The 22240-nt window shown below is 39.6% G+C and overlaps 1 protein-coding gene across 1 annotated transcript in view; it reads right to left on the reverse strand.

Annotated features, from left to right (window-relative positions):
- LOC129722494 (synaptic vesicle glycoprotein 2C-like) overlaps nt 1–21677 on the reverse strand; it is an 86322-nt gene extending 64645 nt beyond the window's left edge. The window contains exon 1 of the mRNA XM_055675954.1: nt 20966–21677. The gene's annotated coding sequence lies outside the window, so the exon portion shown is untranslated. The remainder of the gene's footprint in view (nt 1–20965) is intronic.
- Nucleotides 21678–22240: the final 563 nt, after the last annotated feature.

Here is a 22240-nt window from a genome sequence, read left to right on the forward strand (position 1 = left end):
GAATGACACAGCGTTCTAAATGAATACGAAAAGATGCGGAGGGCGGCGACTGTTCTTTGCTTTTTTTTTCATAAAGTGAAGTGTGTGCTTTACTTTTGTATGCAAACGAGTGCGAAGCAAAAGCAATCTTCAAACGGGATATTGTTAGCCGGAGTTTAACGGTATGAATTTGCTGCTGGTATTTGACACTTCAATCAGTTTAGCGAATTTCATGATCATAAATTGAAAAGGGCTGAATGTTTTTAACATTGTTTTAAATTTGCAGAAAGTGATAAAGTTTGACATGATTAATTCTTGTTTAACACTTGTTTTATGTATTTCATTGATAAATTTTGTGATTTTTGCTCAAATTTATATTTTATCCTTACGGATTGAGTACGATATCATAAATTTTCATTAATGGGGTATCATGGTTATGATTGAAATTAATCCTGGATGAAATTTCAACTTCAAAAATAAAAACTATAAAAAACTGCTACCGCTTTTTTCACTAAAGTGACAATTTGCGCAGTTTTGCGCTACAGCGGACAGTATGCATATGAAAGCTTACGTTTTTACCTAAATTTTGAATGTAGTCACAACCGTGGCAAAATGCGGCAACTAAACTTTTAAGCTACTTTTCTACAAAAAATCACGTTTTTTTTTAATTTTTTTTAGTGTCAAGCCTACTATAACCAAATTTTACAATATCTAATGAAAAGGGTTTGTTTTGCACAATATTTACAACAACTTTTCCTTTGAAGTCAAAAAAATCCAAGCTATCATTGAAGCTACAGAGCGTTTCAAAATAATGTACTTTAAAAAAAAAAAGACAAAAAACGTCGCTTTGAAAAGTCATAAAAAATTCTGATTTCATGATATTGCGCCCAAATTTTGGATTTAGACACTTGAATGTTATAGCAATAAAGGAAAAATATTATGAAACAGCTAACGATAAAATTTTTTTGGCTGATGGCCAGCGATTCCCCACTGTGCAGTGGTCCAAATTTTACAAAATGCCAAATCCAGAATACGTCTACACAAAACTCGGTCTTGGTCTGCTCTTCTCCAGTCTTCCAGTCCAGACTTCGTGGTGATGGTGCCGCTCCTCTGCACACCTGCCCTTCGTATTGCACCTTCTAAAGCTATGTTGAACAGCAAGTTCGAGAGCCCGTCACCTTGATCCAGACCATATAATGTCACAAACGGTCGGAAAATTCGCCCGCTGTCCTGACGCATGATGTGTAACCGCCAAGCGTCGCACGTAACAGTTTAATTAGTTTTGTTGGGAAACCATGTTCTAGCATTATTTGCCAAAGCTCGTTGCGTTTCACTGTATCGTACACCGCCTTAAAGTTAATAAACAGATTATGTATGCTACATCAATGTTAAGTTCTTGAAACGGACTGTCGGGACTACTCGTTTGTTTGTTAAATAGTGTACCATCTAAAGTGAAAACTTTGCGTGAACTTTTGGCACCCACCAACGGCATAGCGATCGTTTACAAAAGCAGGTTTGGCTTCACGATGCGGGGGCGCCCGGGAGGGGATACCTTCTCACCGCAATGACAATGACGATTACGTGCAATGTTTGTGTCCAAAAAATTGTCTCTGAGAACGACCGAGTGTATTGCTTTGGAGGCTGCGAGCAAATTCTCCACGTTCGTTGCTCTGAGATCAGTTCTGCTGGCGCCGCTGCCATGCGAGAGAATATAGCCCTCAAATATCTCTGCTTCGAATGACGTAAAGAGCTTTCATGTGTTTACGATATACAGAAAAAATGTACTGAGCTGATGGAACGAATGAACACTATCGGCGAGCTTGTTGTGAAACATAAAGCCGCCTTTCAGGATTTTGGTAATAATTTTTGCACCAAAATTGAAGAGCGCTTACTCCCACGCATACTTACAGCCATCGGCGAGAAAAAAAAATCAGCTCAGAACAGTTCTACACAATCGCAAACTTTGCGTGACTCTTATGCTTCTATTGCATCTTGTTCCACAGGAACATCGTCAGCAAAAAACTCTAATAAGAGTGCAGCAAGCTCGCAAGGTGGATATGCTATAATCAATGGAAATACGGATGCTCCTAATGTGCTTACTCCTGATGAAGGTGGATTGCTGAGATCTGGAAAACGTCGTATTCCGATTGTTCAGTCCGCAACGCAACGAACTGAAGAACATTGCGTCAGCCAATAGCAGCACGCGAACGATGAGGAGAAAGTAGGGGAAACGCCACAGCAGCGCGTATAAATGAGGCGAACCAAACGCGCGTCAGGTGAGTTTTTTGATAACCTTTGGAACGAGCGGAAGCAGCAGAGAAAGCAGTAGTAGCAGAAAACGCTTGTCTGGAGAAAGACGCTATAGCCGGAAAACGGCCAAGAAGAAAAATACCTTTGTTTTTGTACCTACAACCGAAGAGCAAATATAATGAACTAGTTGAAACGTGTTCGTGTGTGATGTTTCGTTTCCAGCAAGAAGATTCCCTCGTTCGGTCACATTTTTATTGAAGATCACAATCGGTCCTTATTAGGGCCTGAGGAGTTTATTGAATTTTTTTTTTGTTCATATATAATTTATTTGACACGGCACAAATACAATTTAATGTTTAACGGCGCCAAATATATCTGGTAGCTTACTTTCTAAAGTATCTTAATGACTAAAAGCAAATTTTTTATCCTCGCTGCCGACTACGAGCTGAAACTAAATCTAACTTAAAGCTATAATATTTTGCATTTAAAGCACTGGTTTACTGTATGATGGTTTTCATTGCCATGGGTAAGCAGCATATTAAATTTGTTCCGCTGCTGGACCAAGACATTACGGACTGGCATATTGGGTTGTCTCCCTCGGGCCTTGAGAGTATCGTGCGGGTCTGATTGCTGTTTCCGGATACGGGGTCTTAACGTGTTCTTGTCGTTAGGTTGGATGTAGGCGGAAGGGGATAGGACTAAACTGGAACGTGGATGGATTTCAGGAAAACGTATATAAGGGACATGTAGGATAGGTCACGGCTCGCCAAGACATCACGAACAGGAACAGCCGGCTGCCTACCTTCGGCCTGCAGGGAAGCTATTAATTTAGACCTGGCGTCACGCTGTACAGGGCATGACCAAACAACGTGCTCTATGTCGTGATAACCTTCACCACAGGCACAGACACCACTCTCTTCGAGCCCAACACGACGGAGATGCGCGTCAAATCTATAGTGATTGGACATAAGCCGGGACATCACGCAAATGAAATCCCGACCTACATCCAACCCCTTGAACCACGGATTCGTCGACACCTTGGGGATTATGGAATGTAACTACCTTCCCAGTTTCCCTCTGGTCCAAGCATTTTGCCAACTGATGATCGTATTCTGACGTACAAATGAGAAAAATTCATTAAAGGCAATTGGTCTTTCATAAATTCCACCGTTTGTTGCGCCCACCTTAGCCAAAGAGTCCGCTTTCTCATTGCCCGGTATCGAGCAGTGAGAAGGGACCCACGCTAAGGTAATCTGATACGATTTTTCGGATAAAGCACTCAGATGTTCCCGTATTTTCCCCAGGAAATACGGAGAGTGCTTAACATCTTTCATCGATCGGAGAGCCTCAATGGAACTGAGACTGTCCGTAAAGATGAAATAATGGTCCGTGGGCATTTTTTCGATAATCCCTAGGGTGTACTGAATTGCAGCCAATTCTGCGACGTAAACAGAAGCAGGATTATCGAGCTTATGGGAGACGGTTAAATTGTTATTGAAAATACCGAAGCCAGTGGACCCATCAAGAAGTGATCCGTCAGTGTAGAATATATTGTCGCAGTTGATGTTTCGATATTTATTGGAAAAAATTTTGGGGATCTGCTGCACGCGTAAATGATCCGGGATTCCACGAGTTTCTTCTATCATGGATGTATCGAAAAACACAGTGGAATCCGAAGTATTTGACAAGTTGACACGATTTGGAATATTCGAAGAAGGGTTAATATTTTGGGACATGTGATTGAAATACAATGTCATAAAACGGGTTTGAGAGTTAAGTTCGATTAACCTTTCAAAATTTTCAATCACAGGACGGTTCGAGACCTCACATTTGATAAGAATGCGAGAAGACAGGCTCCAGAAGCGGTTTTTCAATGGTAGTACTCCAGCTAAGACCTCCAAACTCATCGTATGGGTCGATTGCATGCAACCCAAGGCGATACGCAAACAACGATATTGTATTCGCTCCAGTTTGATCAAATGTGTGTTTGCTGCGGAGCGAAAGCAGAAACACCCGTACTCAATAACAGACAATATCGTTGTTTGGTAAAGCCTAATAAGGTCTCCTGGATGGGCTCCCCACCATTGTCCGGTTATTGTACGGAGAAAATTCACTCTTTGTTGACATTTTTTCATCAGATACCTCACGTGACAACCCCAGGTGCCTTTAGAGTCGAGCCAGACACCAAGAATATATTGAATTTTTGAATTGAATTTTATTGGTTGGTGCTACACTAAACCTGCATGAAGGCAGCTTTCGTTCACGGATTGGTAATCATGGCTTGGGCAGATTCCACTGGGGAATTTGCATATCTCTACATGCAGACAGCCTGCAAAATCATACAGTCCACTGCAAGACGACGCAACATTTTTGGTCCTTCGAGCCGGATAGCCCTTGGATTTGGAAAATTCGCCTGCTTAGAGCAGTAAAGCTTGGCTGTATCTGGGGGAATTAATTGCTTGGAGACGGAACACACACACACACACACACACGAAACAAATAGAAAGTGCTTGTGAACATTTTAATAAGAACGAAGCAAAAGTGAACATTTGAAAAAGTTTGATTACGAACAATCAGTTGACTAAGTGCATTTGTGTAAAACAAAAGTTTTGCTATGAGACGAACACCGTTAAAAATGAAGGCGCTGCTGGCGGTGGTGGCAACAGTAGTGTTGGTGGCCGCCACGAAGAAGAAGCGAATGATCTCGACGCGCTTGCCCATATGCGTGGGCTTGCAAAAGGCAAACTCACTCGCGTTAAGAACATGTTGGAACAAGTTGCTGGTGAAGAGATGACGCTGCCCAAGGTAAAAGTGCTCGGTAAGAAGATAGAAGCGGCATACAGTGAATTCAATGCTTGTCATGAGCGCATCATGGCAATTACTCCTGCCAACAAAAGGAAGTATCAGGATTGTAAGTACTTCGAATTTGAATCTCTCTATGATAATGTGTCATTAACGGTTGAAACGCTGAGCGAAGGATTATTTCAAGCCCCTGTAAACGCTCTAGCAATTCCAAATCAGCAATTGATAGTTCAACAATCTCTTCCACGTGCAATCCCACAGTTTGATGGTCGTTTCGATCAGTGGGAAAAGTTTGAAGTTATGTTTCGAGACGTTGTAGATCGATCAAACGACTTGCCTCGTATTAAGCTCTACCATTTAGAAAAGGCTCTGATTGGGGATGCAGCCGGTATAATTGATGCAAAAACCATTTCAGATGGCAATTATGACCACGCTTGGGAAATATTAACAGAAAGATTCGAAGATAAAAGACGACTAGTTGATCATCATATATCAGGATTGTTGAAATTAAGAAAAATGACGCATGAAAGTTTTCCGAGCTAAGAACACTTTTAGATTCATGCATAGGCCATGTCGAAAACTTGAAATATTTGGGTCAAGAATTTTCTGGGGTATCAGAGATGATTGTTACCTATCTTCTCACAAATTCACTCGATGATGAAACGAAAAAACTTTGGGAAGCCACAGTTTTACGTGGAGAAATGCCTCAATATGATAACACAGTCAATTTTCCAAATGGTCGTATTTCCATATTAGAACGATGTCAAAAGTCCACAACTGATAGCAAAGTCAAACATTCCTCCCGTGTCACTGCAAAACTGGGTCAAAATATGTCAAATGTAAAATCGAATGTCGCTACTTCTATCAGTTGCGAATTCTGTACTGGTGAACATGTTGCGTTCAAGTGTTCAACATTTAATGATTTTTCAGTGGAAATCCGACTTAAGCTAGTGCGTGAGAAACAAGTATGTTTTAACTGTTTACGACGTGGTCATCGAGGAGCTGAATGCAAATCTACTAAGACATGCTCAGAATGTAAAAGAAGACACCACACTTTGCTACATGCAGAAGGAGGACCTGCACAAGGCACCGATTCGAGCGCCTCCAAAGCGATCGGACAGCCAGTATCGCAGTCATCGGCTGCTGTGCAACCTTCAGATACCAACTCTGCACCTGAGCATGTATCTACTACAGCAGCTTCGAACATGGGTGAAGTACCAACTTCTCAAATATTTTTGCTAACGGCAACGGTTGTCATCTTAGATAAACATGAACAACAGCATACATGTCGAGCGCTTTTAGATAGCGGATCGCAGGTTAATTTTATTTCAAAGGCAATGCATCAGAAGATTCAAACAGAACGCGAAGCGGTTAATATTCCTATAACCGGCGTTAATAGTCTGAAATCCAACATACGACAACGAGTCAAAGTACAAGTACTTTCAAGACAAAACGACTCAAGATTGAGATAGATTGCTTAGTTTCGGGTTCGGTGACAGGAATGCTGCCTACTATTGCGGTTGATACAGCCAAATGGAATATACCAACGGGAATAGTACTTGCGGATCCAATGTGTTACCAACCAAGAGAAGTGGATTTATTGATCGGAATGGAATGGCTCGACGATATATTAAAACCTAGCCGATTAAAGTTGTCGGATGATTTACCTACGCTACAGAACTCGCAATTTGGATGGTTAGTTGGTGGAAAATGTGTAAATGTGGAAAATTCTATGAATTCGATAGGCCAATGTTTTCACGTCGCAGTATCTACAAGTGAGTTAAGCGAACAAATACAACGGTTCTGGGAAATAGAGAGTGTACACAACGAAGAAAGTGTTGCATCAGAGGCTGAACAGTGCGAACTACACTTTCAATCAACATTCAAACGGAATGAGGAAGGACGATATATTGTCCAGTTTCCACTCAAAGAATCTTTCAATCAACTTGGAAATTCAAGATCTATGGCACTCAAGAGATTCTACGCTCTCGAATATAGGTTACTGAGGAATCCAGAAATTAAGAAGCAGTACGACGAGTTCATGGAAGAATATGAGCAGTTAGGGCATTGCAAGGAGGTGAATGAAGAAGATGATCCCGAAGGTATAAAGAAGTGGTACTTGCCACACCACGCAGTTCTAAAACCTACTAGTTCTACAACAAAATGTCGTGTGGTATTCGACGCTTCAGCGAAAGTAGGTGGGATTTCGCTAAATGATGTAATGATGATTGGTCCTACTATTCAACCAGATTTATTAACTACCATATTGAAATTTCGATTATACCGTTATGTTTTAAGTGCTGATATTGCTAAAATGTACAGGCAAGTCCTGAAAAATGAATGTCACACCCCACTTCAAAGAATTTTCTACAGGAAAAACCCCACAGATCCCATTAAAGTACTCGAATTAAAAACCGTTACCTACGGGACAGCGGCAGCGCCGTTTTTGGCTATTCGGGCGCTGTATCATTTGGTGATAGATGAGCAACACTCACATCCCATGGCGGCAAATATAGTAAAAAAAATGTTCTATGTCGACAATGCATTATTTGGTGGAAATGATTTGAATGAAGTTATAAAGCTTCAGCAAGAACTGATTTCTTTACTAAATCGTGGTGGTTTTCATTTGCATAAGTGGGCAGCTAACGATGTGCGACTTCTGGACGCTATTCCTGCAGAAGATCGAGACGAGATGGTGAGAATAGAAGAATTTAGTGCTAACGAAGCAATCAAAACTCTTGGGTTGATGTGGGATCCTGTAAAGGACGAATTTATTTTCCTTGCCCAACCGGACTGTAGCAACTCAACACCAACGAAGCGACAGGTACTATCCACAATAGCGAGACTTTATGACCCGTTAGGTTTGTTTTCACCTGTTATAGTTTTGGCAAAGGCATTGATGCAAAGATTGTGGAAAAATAAACTTAAGTGGGATGATCCCATTGATGGCGAGCTTTTAAATGATTGGAGAAACTTTCTTGGTGCATTACCTCTCAATGAAGAATTTCGTGTAGTCCGACAAGTAGTTCCGAACGAAGCAAAACAAATTGAAATACACGGTTTTGCAGATGCTTCTCAAATAGCCTACGGGGCATGTGTGTATTTACGCTCAATATACAACGAAAACTTTGCCAGTTTGCAGTTAGTAACAAGTAAGTCCAAGGTTTGCCCCATTCCCCCGCTGTCCATTCCAAGAAAGGAACTACTAGCAGCGCGCCTCCTGTATCGTTTGGTAAAGAAAGTCATCGACGCAATGGAATTGAAAGGTGTTCCAGTAATACTTTGGTCCGACAGTCAGGTGGTATTAGCGTGGCTCAGCGAGCCACTGGAAAAACTACAAATATTTGTTAGGAATCGAGTTGCCGAAATTGTAGCTACAGATAACTTCGAGTGGAAATATGTCCGTTCATTCGACAACCCAGCTGATATTGTTTCGCGTGGCATGTCAGCCAAAGCTCTTTCAAGAAACAATTTATGGTGGAATGGACCATCTTTCCAGACCATCGCCAGCAGCATTGAATGACAGTGAAATTCCCGAATTGAAATCTGAGGCAGTAGTAAACATAACTATCGAGTTCCAGGAACTTCCTGTGCTAACCAAGTTTGAATCTTTTCGTAAAACTCAACGGAATATCGCCTATGTTTTAAGATTTATTTCAAATTGCCGTCTCAAAGTAGAAAAACGCACAATTACACTCTTTCCTACCATTCCTGAGTTGAAAAGGGCTACAGAAAAAATTATTCAGGCTATTCAAAGACAAGATCTAGCCGACGAAATTGAACGTGTTCAAGATGGAGAGCCTTGCAAGAAGATTGGTAATCTTAATCCGTTTCTGGACAATGGATTGTTACGTGTTGGGGGAAGGATTCGTCATTCTAATTTGCCATATCAAACAAAACATCAATTGATAATGCCAGACAAACATATCGTAACAAGAAGATTGATCGCTGACGTCCATCGAGAAAACCTGCATGCCGGTCCGAATAGTGTGATTGCTGCCCTCAGAGAACGATACTGGATATTACACGCAAAATCTACAGTACGAAAGGTAACCAGAAATTGTGTTACTTGCTTCAAAACGAATCCAAGATTAGCTAATCAACTTATGGGAGACCTGCCTTCATATAGAACGCATATGGCGCCCACGTTTTTGAAAGTTGGCATCGATTTCGCGGGACCGATATACATCAAGCAAACTGCTAGAAAGTCGTCCCCTGTTAAAGGATACATTTGTGTGTTTGTTTGTATGATAACGAAGGCAATACACCTAGAGGCAGTGGAAAACTTGTCAACAGAGGCATTTTTATCCGCTTTCAGCCGATTTGTGTCTAGAAGAGGAGTACCCGAGGAAGTGCATAGCGATAATGGCACTAACTTCATTGGTGCAAGATCCGAGCTTCGCGAGCTATATCAGCTTTTTAAATCTGATTACACGGTGGAGAAACTATCAGTGTTTTGTCAAACTAAAGAAATAAAGTGGATAACCATTCCGCCAAACGCGCCTCACTTTGGAGGCTTATGGGAGGCGGGTGTAAAAAGCGTCAAAAGTGTGTTGAAGAAAACTTATAAATCTGCTTCCCTAACAATTATGGAATTTGCGACTTTGCTATGTCAAATCGAGGCTATTCTAAATTCAAGACCCCTTTTTGTTCATTCTCCTGATCCTAATGACCAGACTTCCTGTGCACGTGCTTTTTTCTCAAGCGACGAGAGAAATCTTTCTCTCGCTCGTAGAACTTCCATGTACGTGCGACGAGACGAGACAACGTCACATGCGATTTGCAGGTTGCTCTTTCGCTTCTCTTTCGGTTCGGATTGCGATGCGCAAGCGATGTTTCGTCGCACTACGAATTGAGCGAGACGCCTGTACTGTACATACATGATACAGCTCGTGCGCCAGAGCTCGTGAGACTTTCTTGTGTACCAGGCTCAAAGTAATACTTATTTTGTGCTGTTCTGTTAGGGAAAGTCAATTTTATTCGATTTAATGGAACTTTGCACTCGTGTTTGACTTGGCAAACTGTGTATTTTTTTAAACTTTTTGGGCCAGAGTGAATTGTTAATGAACTCTAGATCTTGATTAGCAAAAAATAAAGTTAAATAGTAAATTTTTTTCAAAGCAACCCACAGTGGTCTAAAATCGAAAAACCGTGATCGTTTTAGATTCGACTGTGCAATATTGATTGTATGTACCCAGTGTCTTCAGCAAGTTTATTCCATATAACAAGGCCTTTCTTTTGGTATTTTCGGTTTTTTTATCAATCCCCCTAGTAGTTAGATATAAAAACTATTTTTTCTAATTTTCAAAATACCAGATTGCTTTCTTCAGCAAAAATGTAGGAAAATATATAAGAAAAAAAAATTGCTGTACACTGTAATCTTCTAACTGTACGTCTGATATGACGAAGCAGAGTTTTACGAGGAACACTCCTCAAAATTAATTTTTCGGCCATAACTTTTTCTGTAATCGTCGAAACAATTTAAAATGTTCTAAGATTTTGTTCATTCTGCTAAAGCTTGCATTTTTGTAGAATATATTGGTTTGCTATTTTTATTTGTTGTAAAGATATTTCTAGTTTTTTTGCTGAAAATAACCATATTTTGAGTCCATATTTCTGCGGAGGTTGCAGATGGTAGCAAACCAGACAGTATGCATTTGAAAGTTTGTCAAAAGAAATGTATTACTCATAAGAGTTCAACTGTTTCTAGTTGTATCCAACCGAGTACTGAATGAAAGGAAAACACCCCTCAAAATTAGTTTTTTGTCCATTACTTTTTCTGTAATGTTTCGACGATTCTAAGATGTTCTAAGATTTTGTTCATTCTGCTAAACCTTATAAACAAATGCTTTGACAACAAAAGCTAGTCGAACTTTTTGATTGAAAATGTTTACTAAAACCTCTTAAAATCATAAACATTATTTTTTTCTTGGAAAATTACATCTGGTTTTCTTCCGTTTTTAAATCATTTTTAATAAATACTTCAAATAGTTAAATATTAGGGATAAAATTTTGAGTCATGAATTAAAAAGTCCCTGCTGTGCTTAAAGATGCTTTGAAGCACCATTTCAAATTTAACTGTTTTCTTCAAAATGCAATATTTTACACTCACTTTAATTGGTCTACAAAGTATTTTGCTTAAATTAACCCGAAAGTATTTATAAATCATGTGAACGGAAAAGGGTTACAAAATCGGATTTCTCAGTTCTTCTTTTCTCAAAATAAGTTATTTAGATAGAAATTTTAGTCCAAAAAGTGCGATGCCCGCCTCCACCCAAAATCATGAGAGCATGAATGGTTTGCAAAATGTTTAATTTGATTTTTTTTTATAAAACTTTACCTTCAATAAAAAAATTTACATTTCATTTCACCATCCTGAATTTCTTCGAAATTCTTCGAAAAGAAAATGAGAAAAAAATTACCTCTCAATTTTTGTTTGTCAATTAAGATAAGATGTTTGTTTATAACTTATTTTGACCAAAAATGTTTTTTTTGCGGCGTATTTTTTTTAGGCATTATTAGTTCCCTGCAATTCATTCTCAGACAGTTTATTTTGTACAACTGAAGGATTCTGAGCTACAATGCTTTGAATCAAACATATACCAAAATACTTATGTTCTTTGAAAAAAATTCTCTTGAGTCTGAAAAAATTGCCCGCCCGCGAAAAATATTCAGTTTGTTAAGTCAGGTACGTGTGCTGAGATTCAGCCAAATAAAAAATGGTAGATATTCGATGATAGTAGGACATTTGGCATGATAACACTCAGGACTCAAATTGACGCAGACTATCTTTCTAGGATTAACACTCCGCATTTGACGAATCGAACGTTGAAATGGTTGAAATTCATTCATAAATTCCATGTTGCACATTATAAAACATATATTTACTAGATAATATAACACCGTAGCATTGAATTGCATTTTCGTCTCCGGTATCGAAAGCATCATGTATCAGCGACATGATTCGAGCAACGCGTCTCCCACAGATACTCAAAGATTTGTGTCTTCGATACAGTATGAGCCCTCAGACACTTCTGGAGGTGCATTAGTTGGAAAATTTCATAAAACAATGTTACTAAGATTATTACAAAAGTTCACATCGTTGCATAAGGTAATATTCCCCTAACAGCAAAAAAAAAGATTACTATAAATACGAGTATATATAGTCGCACTAGAGTTAATGTGGCTTTAAAATCATATATCTGATTTGCAATATCTATACCTTATTTGAAGATTCTATCCAACACCTTTACCCCCAACATGAATTGAAAAATATAAAATTGATTATATTCGTTTAGTGGTTCTGTTATTTTTAACTCCCGAAAGGCTTGTACTCGAATTAAAAATCACATCTAATCTTATAAGTATAAAACTGAATATGATTTTCTTTGGAATGGTTTCTATTATATAAGAGTCAATGAAATCTTAAACGACGACAGAAACTCACAGCATCTCCATGTTAACCAACATAACACTCTGCATCTAATATATTTGTTTCAGTTAAAAATACCATGCATTTTTATACCGTTCGCAAAGAAAATAATAATAAATAAATATGGAAACAAAACGTTCTTCATTATTGTTAACAAAAGTCGGATTAATCAACATATGAATTGATAAACGAATGAATTAGTTTACACACCATTCATTATTCAAACGGTGCTCTGACGCAAGCTCCTACAACACCGTAAATAATAAATTACATAAAATCTCCTGCCTTCATCCCTCTGGAGTCTGTGAGTCTGGAGCAATATGTGAAACTAGCTCGCGAGACGAGCTCACGAGAACTTGCGCGCAAGCTGTCTCGTGTGCGCAACGCCCATGCACCGCGCTCGTTACGTTGAGAGACGAGATATCTTCGTGTACGTCGCAAAAGAAATTCCATGCGACGAGACATGGCTCGTACGTATTACAAGTTCTCTCGCTCGCATGTGACGCACAGCACAAAACGACTGAATGAGAAAAGAGACTTGTAGCGCAAAGCGCATTGTCTCTTTTTTGTACGAGCGAGATTTCAGGAAGTCTGCCAATGACCCAGAAGTTCTGACCCCTGGCCACTTAATGATCGATAGACCGTTGACTGCTATCCCTGAGCCCTCTTATCAAGACATTCCCATCAATCGACTGTCAAAATGGCAACATATTCAAAAGCTTCGACAGCATTTTTGGCAACGCTGGTCGAAAGAATATTTGGTAGAGCTCCAAGGCCGATCAAAATGGACAAAAAAGCACGTTAATGTAACTTCCGATACAATAGTTTTGCTGAAGGAAGATAATTTGCCACCGCAACATTGGAAATTGGGCAGAGTTTTAAAAACATATCCTGGATCCGATGGAATGACGCGGGCCGTGGATGTTCGCGTCGGAAACAACACATTTCGACGACCAATTCATAAGTTAGCTCCTTTGCCGATCATCGATAACAACACTACCAGCACATGTCATACTGCAGAATATTTCATAGAATCAACGAGGCCATCCATCTTTCGGCGGGAGTATGTTCAGTCTGCAACGCAACGAACTGAAGAACATTGCGTCAGCCAATAGCAGCACGCGAACGATGAGAAGAAAGTAGGGGAAACGCCACAGCAGCGCGTATAAATAAGGCGAACCAAACGCGCGTCAGGTGAGTTTTTTGATAATCTTTGGAACGAGCGGAAGCAGCAGAGAAAGCAGTAGTAGCAGAAAACCCTTGTATGGAGAAAGACGCTATAGCCGAAAAACGGCCAAGAAGAAAAATACCTTTGTTTTTGTACCTACAACCGAAGAGCAAATATAATGAACTAGTTGAAACGTGTTCGTGTGTGATGTTTCGTTTCCAGCAAGAAGATTCCCTCGTTCGGTCACATTTTTATTGAAGATCACAATCGGTCCTTATTAGGGCCTGAGGAGTTTATTGAATTTTTGAATTGAATTTTATTGGTTGGTGCTACACTAAACCATGAAGGCAGCTTTCGTTCACGGATTGGTAACCATGGCTTGGGCAGATTCCACTGGGGAATTTGCATATCTCTACATGCAAGGCAGCCTGCAAAATCATACAGTCCACTGCAAGACGACGCAACACCGATCGTTCAGCGTGATAACAGCGCAATCCTTGCTAATGCTGCATCATCTATGACTACCCCCACGCTCTCTCGCTCTTTACCTTCCGCTACCCCTAGAAAGTCCGGTACAATCGAAAAAATGAAAAAAAAAACAGTTGTTTTCATACCCAAGCAGGTTCAATCATCCGACGCGACGAGAACAGAAATCCGTAGTCAGATAAACCCTGTAACATTCGCTGTCAAGCATTCATTCTTCAAACAAAACGGCGAGGGTATGGTTAGATGTGAAAATATGGACTATGCTATGAAATTGGTTGCTGCTACCTCGGCATTGTCTGATAAATATGATATCTCGATATTGAAGCCTATGAAACCAAGAGTAAGGATTAGTGGTGTCTCCAGCGAGTTAAGTCAAGATGAAATTACCATATCAGCTATCTAAAGAAACAGAACAACCTTCCTAATCCATGCGACGCGAAAGTGATTCGGTTACAAAAAAACGAACACCGACAAACGACTAGTGTTCTGCTGGAAGTTGATGCTCGATTATTTGAATGCCTGATGAAACTTCAACGAGTGTATGTAGACTGTAATCGCTGCTGAGTACAGGAAGATGTGAATGTTAACCGATGCTACAATTGCTCTGCTTACGGACAGAAAGCGTCCACATGTGATAAACCTCCGTGCTGCCCAAAATGCGCTGGTGATCACAAAGCAAATGAATGTGAAGCCGATTTCGAGAAGTGCGTAAATTGTGATCAAAGAAACAGGGAAAAAAGTCCCTCGTGATGAAATTTTTGACATTGATCATTCAGCATGGAGCTCAAATTGTCCAATTTATCAGAAACGCGCAAATAATGCCAGACAACGGATCGACTATTCCGTCTAGCAATTAACTAGACCCGCTGCCATCTCGGAGGAGGTGTTTCACTCAGTAGAGTTAGTTCGCGTAGCTCATCCACCAGGACGCACTGCCCATAGTACTAAGGGAGTCCCTGAGCCACCCAACCAAGTTCTGCTCCCCGATACATTTTGTCGACGTGTTCGCTCAGCTCCAGATCGTTCCTGCCAACAGAGTCGTCCTGGTCCTTCGGTTGTGGTTGGCGATGGGATCTCCCGTGGACCTTTCTCAGGCAAGTATGCGCTCCCTAGTACAGTCCATCTGCCTGATTCTTTTTCACGTTTTAGCAGCGACGAACCAACTATCACCAGTGTTCTTGAGCCCGATAGCTCCTGTCAGAATCATTCAATACCGAAACTTACTACACACGACATTGACGCGAATGTTATTCACGCCTACTACCAGAACGTGCGAGGTTTGAGAACTAAACTAGACGACCTGTTGCTTGTATCTACTGACTGCAATTATGATATAATCATGCTAACAGAAACCGGTTTAGATTACTGTATCGATTCCCTCCAACTGTTCGGATCTGCTTATAACGTCTATCGGTGTGATCGTAGCGCGAGTAATAGCAACAAAAGTAGTTTCGATGGAGTACTGATTGCCGTTGCTCAAAAGTTCTGTAGTTCGGCGATAAATTTTAGCCGTGGTAGTTGTCTTGAACAAGTCTGTGTTTCTGCTGTTATTAAAGGCACGAAGTTCTTGCCTACTGCAGTCTACATCCCTCCCGATAGAAGCGAAATTGTTAGGTTTATTGACGAGCATATTTTTTCGATGTGCGAATTATGTGACAAAGGTTCTCTGAACCACAGAGTTCTCATTTGCGGTGATTACAACCAGCCGCAAATTTCCTGGTTTAATGGAGAGAATGGAGTGCAATGTGATAGTTCTCTTCCGCTTCATGTTGCTAGTGCTGCCGTCATCGATGGATTCGAATTCCTGAACTTGAAACAAGTCAATACACTGCGTAATAATCTGGGGCGTATACTCGACCTTGTTTACTGCCTGCCAGAACAAGAAATCTCGGTGCATTTAGCTTTTGCTCCGCTGCTTCCCGTTGATCCTCCCCACCCGCCACTGGAGTTACTTCTACCAATACCGGCTTGTTCCGTTGATGTTCTTGCGGCTTCTGTTGGTATGGCACCTCTTGACTATCGTCGAATCAACTTTGATGCACTTGCTGTATATCTTTCTGCATTGGATTGGGTAGCCTTGTTGGACGAATTGGACGTTGATGGTATGACATTGCGTTTTTGCGATGCTATGTTGTTTAGACGATAATCTGCCCAGAACTAGACCTCCTAAAGTTCCTGCTTGGGGTAATGGTGAACTGCGAAGGTTGAAACGATATCGTAACGCAAGACAGAGACTGCTCCGCAAACAACGAACACTCTTAATAGACGTGCTTTTAAATATGCAAGTGATGCGTACCGTAGGCTGAATAGTTCTCTCTACAAATCCTATGTATTGCGGACGCAATTTAGTTTGCGATCTAACCCTAAAAGCTTTTGGACATTTGTGAACTCAAAGAGGAAAAGCTCTTCAATTCCTTCTAGTGTGTTCTTGGGCGGCACAGACTCTTCGACTGTCACGGAATTTTGCGAATTGTTTGCTGATCACTTTTCTTCTGTGTTTGCCAATGGCTGTACAACGCAGTTTGAAGCTGAATTAGCTGCAGTTGGTGTACCTGTTGGTGCTGTTGACATGGATATTTTAGAAATTACCCCTGATATGGTCATTGCTGGTGCTAAGAAGTTGAAAAGCTCCTACTCTCTCGGTCCCGACGGCGTTCCAGCTTTTATTTTCTGTCGCTGCGCTACTGCTCTTGCCGTGCCCCTCAGTCGGATTTTTACTAAATCGTTTGAACAACAAAAGTTTCCAGCGCTGTGGAAACAATCTTTCATGTTTCCGATACACAAGAAGGGAGACAAACGTGACGTAAGGAACTATAGAGGAATAACCAGCCTTTCTGCCGGATCTAAGCTCTTCGAAATCATCGTCCACAGTGTTATTCTAAACTGCACTAGAAGCTATATTTCAGTTGATCAGCATGGTTTTATGCCGGGTCGTTCAGTGTCGACCAACTTGAGCGAATTCACAAGCACCTGTATCTCACAGATGGAAGCTGGATCGCAAATTGACGCTGTTTATACAGATATTAAGGCCGCTTTTGACACAGTAGATCATCGAATACTTTTACATAAGCTTTCTAAACTCGGTATGTCTGAGAGACTAACCTCTTGGCTGAGCTCGTATCTTTTAGGCCGCACCTTGAGTATTAAGCTGGATTCCGCAGTTTCACGGACATTTAGCAACACTTCCGGAGTCCCTTAGGGCAGTAATCTTGGTCCACTGCTGTTTGCTTTATACTTCAATGACATTGCCATTTTGCTAGGAGCCGGGTGCGTATTGGTATATGCCGACGATCTGAAGATCTACCTTGTTGTGAATTCTGTCCAGGACTGCCAACGCCTGCAAGCACTGTTGGACACGTTTGCTGAATGGTGTAACAGAAACAAGCTCACAATAAGCATCGCTAAATGTATGGTTATAACATTCCATCGTTGTCATGTGCCCATTTCTTTTAATTACCAGATAAATGGATGTGTTCTCGAACGCGTAGATCAGATCAACGATCTTGGAGTTTTGTTGGATCATAAGCTCACTTTCAATCAACATTATACTGCTGTCATATCCAAAGCCTCGAAACAACTTGTTTTAATCACAAAAATTGCTCGAGACTTTACAGATCCATACTGCTTGAAAGCATTATATTGTGCATTAGTTCGGCCAATCCTTGAAAATGCCTGCATCATCTAGAATCCTTATGACCTGTGCTGGAAAAACAGCATAGAACGCGTTCAACGAAGGTTTGTTCGTATCGCTCTAAGACATTTACCCTGGAGTAGACCCAATAATCTTCCCTGCTACGAAGACCGTTGTAAGCTGTTGGATTTGGATACACTGGAGAGTCGGCGGAAGATTCAACAAGCAGCCTTCGTAGCCAAGCTGCTGAACAATGAACTTGATGCCCCGGTTTTGCTTTTTCACCTTGATTTTCGAGCATCAAGTAGACTGCTTCGTTCGTCAAACTTACTGACAACTAGGCCTCATCGGACCTTGTACGGCTTTTTTGAACCACTGACGCCATGCATCCGTACCTTCTCGTTGGTCGAAGATTTATTCGATTTCGGAAATGTTTCCTCACGTGCTTTTGGCAAAATAATCTCAAGGTCTGGGATGTTGCAATAGTTTTAGATTTAAGATTTTCATGTAGATAACATCAAAGTTGTCAGATGAATCGACCAAAATACAAATACAAATACAAATACAAATGTATCTGCAAGTTGTGTTCTTTTTCAGAATATCAATAAGTTATCTGTGTATTTCTGCGTACGAATGAGTAATTTAAAGTTATATTAACCATTGAAAAACTGATAATGGTTAAATAACTTCGTAATGTTATTGTTGTTGTAGTGACGTGAAATATTCAGCAAGAACATGTTTTTTTTTTGTATGGCTAATAACTATGTAGAAGAAAAAAAATATGATTTTTAACATTGAAAAAAAAGTTAAGTTGAAAATTATGATTTTAGGAAGCTTTCCATATAAAACTATTTATATATTTTTGCCTTTCTACCAGAAAGGAATAGCAATCACTGGCAAAACCGAAGGTGTAAAAGTACTCCAAAGGGCCGAATGGCATATAACACTCGACTTAGTTCGACGAGCTGAGCATTTTCAGTATGTGTGTGTGTGTGTGTTGTGTGTATGTGCAACTTTTCAATCTCTTTCGATTTTCTCAGAGATAGCTGAGCCGATTTTCATAAAATTATTCTCAAATGAAAGGTCTAGTTGCCCCATAAAACCCCATTAAATTATATTGTAATCGGCTTTTTAATTTAGTTAGGGGCTACCTAACCTACCTTACTTATTCCTAGCTGGTCTCGAGGCACGATGCTGGCCCAACAAGCCAGTCGTCGTAGGTTCGAGTCTTGACTCGGGAGAGACTGTTAGTGTCAGTAGGATCGTAGCGCTAGCCCCGCAATTGTCCTGTACTCTTAACGGTTGGCTGCGAAGTCTGTGTATAGTAAACAGGGCCAAGTTCCGAATCAGAATGTAGCACCAAGGCTAGGGGCTACCTAAAATACCCTTAACTTTAAAATTTTATAAAGATTGGACATATTTTTTAAAAGTTATGGAAAGAAACGTGTTCTGACTGTTTAATCTCACTCATGTTTCTCAGCTATGGCTGAACCGATTTTCATAAAATTAGTGTCAAATGAAAGGTCAAGTTGCCCCATGAGACCCTATTGATTTTTTTGCAATCGGACTTTTACTTTGATTGATATGTTTAAAAATGTGAAATCCAGCTATGAAAAGAAACATATTCCGAAGACTACTTAAACTCACTCACTCCTCTCAGAGATGACTGAACCGATTTCCACAAAATAAGTGTCGAATGAAAAGTCTAGTAGCCTCATAACACCCTATTGAATTTTACTGTAATCGGACTGCAAGTTCGTCTGTATTGTATCAAAATGTGAAAATCACGAAACTTCATTATCTCAGAGACTACACACACAACCGATTTGAACAATAGTGATATCAGATGAACGGTAGTTAAGGGTTAACTGATGAATTTTATAATGATTGAACAAGTGGTTCAAAAGCTGTGAAAAGAAAGTTATATCTGAAATAGGAAAATTTATAAATAATCAAATCTAAAATGATATTTTATCGAATGATATATAATCGAGTCTATATATAATCGAGTCAAACCTAAACATGAATACAGTGACGTTTCGATTAAACCACGATAAAAAAAAAATTCGCGTCATATATTTGAAACATATTTATTTCATGTGTATGTTCATATGTGTTTGACTGCTTTCACTGCTGGCTATCAAAAATTTTATATTTAGAGTGGTGGATGAATCCAGCAAATATAATTGAGATGTTTTTTTATGAAAATTGAATTGTTTTTGTAAATCGATTTAAATAAGTAGTAAGTTTGAATGAGAAAGGCTGGGTCTCACCGCTAAAAAATACACAGAAACTTGCACAAATAACGTATATGGGTAAAATCAAATGTGAGGACGCTATTAATTTAGAGCACGTAAAATAAAACACTATGCACTGACAGATTCTGAAATGATGAAGATTAAAACGAAGGTACTGAATTTTTGTTTGACGAGATGAGGTAAGTTACGCATTTTTCACAAGCGCTAAGAAAGGAATAAATATCAATTTAAGAAACTAAAAGATATCGATCGAGTGGATAAAGATTTGCGACGAAAAACCTTTATGTTGACAAACATTATTCAATCTATTTTTTACGATTTAATTCCAATCTCTAATAGATTAGTGAAGTGAAAACTGTTGGCAACCTTCAAAACAGCTGCAACTATGATGATTTTCACCTACACATATTTCAAATAAATTATGTATTGTGTAATATTAGTACTTTGAAACAGAAATAGTGGATACCAAAATAAGATGTAAATTACTTGAAGTTTTAAGATTTTTAAAAAACTAGATTTAAATGGAGAACACAAATCAGAATGGAAAACACAACATACTTATTTGCGAATGATTGAATATGAAAAAAGTTTTAATGATCAAAGTGTTGATTATTCGTTTTACTAACAATGTTTCGAAAAAAATCGATGAGTTGCCTCTGACAGAAATTATTTTCATTCCTTATATCGCTTTATTGCTAGCAAAACGGACACAGTTTTGGAAAGATATAAATTATTTCATTTTAAACAAAAATAGTCAAGACAAACAGATCTACTATTCGAGCTGCTAATGTTTTATAACTCAGGAGTAAGTTTTTAGAAGTACTATTTAGTATTCCTGTCCATGGAATGTGTCAACTTGTTAGGTGTCAATTATGATGCTGCCAAAACAATATATTATTTGTTGACACGGACTATTTCCGGTAAGATCACAAAGAGAGTATGTTTGAAATGGCACTTACCTTTCTGAGCGTTTTGTTTTGAAAACAGCATGCGTTCACATAGACGGTAGGTGGTGGTGGGTGCAATACTGCCTCCGACTAATTGTTGCACCTCGTTTGCGCAGCAACACTATCGTCAACCTAATTTGAATATACTTAATAAGTGCAAAATTTCATTGCGTTCCAGTGGATGGCGGTTGATCGTTAAACTATAAATTTAATAGGAAAACTATAACAATAGCTTTTCACACTATACTTTGTAGCCACCAACGAATACTGTAGTTGTACCAGACTACCGTTTGAAATCACATAGAAAGAAGTTACATTAAGCTTACTAACGAGAGACGACGAACAACGCGAAACGTGTTTTTGATAATTTTTTCTTCAAAGTGGATGAAGATTCACACGAAAAAAAACCTAAATATTTTCTTACAAATCACGTAATTTGATTCTACCGTTTAACGCCCCATAAGAAAATTTCAACTCATATGTCTACAAATGTGGCATGTGACTAACTTTTACCGACATAGCCATTTAATACTGAAGGTACAGCATATTCAAACTAGCTTCCAATCCGGCTGTTATCGATTCGCGCGGGAATTACTCAGCTGATTCGGATCAGGTTTTGTGCCGTAGGTCGAAGTATGCTACGAGATGTGTTGCAAATCACCAGTAGTTTCATCCGAAAGATCCGAGTAGCCATCGACTTGATCGCGCCGTATCGTTTTATCAACTGACCCAGGCAAATGATACACTAAAACGGGTACTGATCCACATACTACATACCTAATAGTATCGAGAATTACCCTGTCCGGCTGCCGATCTGTTGCCACCTTCGAATCGTATCTTGCTCTCTTGCCTTTCTCTTCCGGCCATATCACCTTTATTTGGGTGGACAGCAGAGTGGACAGTGATGATGATGATGGACTATACAAGTGAATAACTAGATATATGAGTTATAGAGTGCTTCAAGTGTGAGACGGATTGAGAATAATTTTCGAAAATTCCATTTAGAGGTATAAGGGTCACTAGGTTAGTCTCAAAATAGTTGTATTTGGTTAAATGCAATCTCAAAATAGTTACGTATGACAAGTTAAGCTTAATTTCCAATACTCAATGAGCTTAGCGCGTCGAGTGCCACGGCTAAACAAGACAAAAATTTGAAGCACCCTAATGACGGTTTGTATACATGATAATAGGCATCCTTCAAAAAATCAGCATTCAGTATTTCGCGGTCGTTATGCTATTGTTGTACTTTTTATAATACATTTGATTTACTTCCCTTCTCCTCTCGCG

The sequence above is a fragment of the Wyeomyia smithii genome, chromosome 2, assembly GCF_029784165.1.
Source record: "Wyeomyia smithii strain HCP4-BCI-WySm-NY-G18 chromosome 2, ASM2978416v1, whole genome shotgun sequence".
NCBI classification, from domain to species: Eukaryota; Metazoa; Arthropoda; class Insecta; order Diptera; family Culicidae; genus Wyeomyia; species Wyeomyia smithii.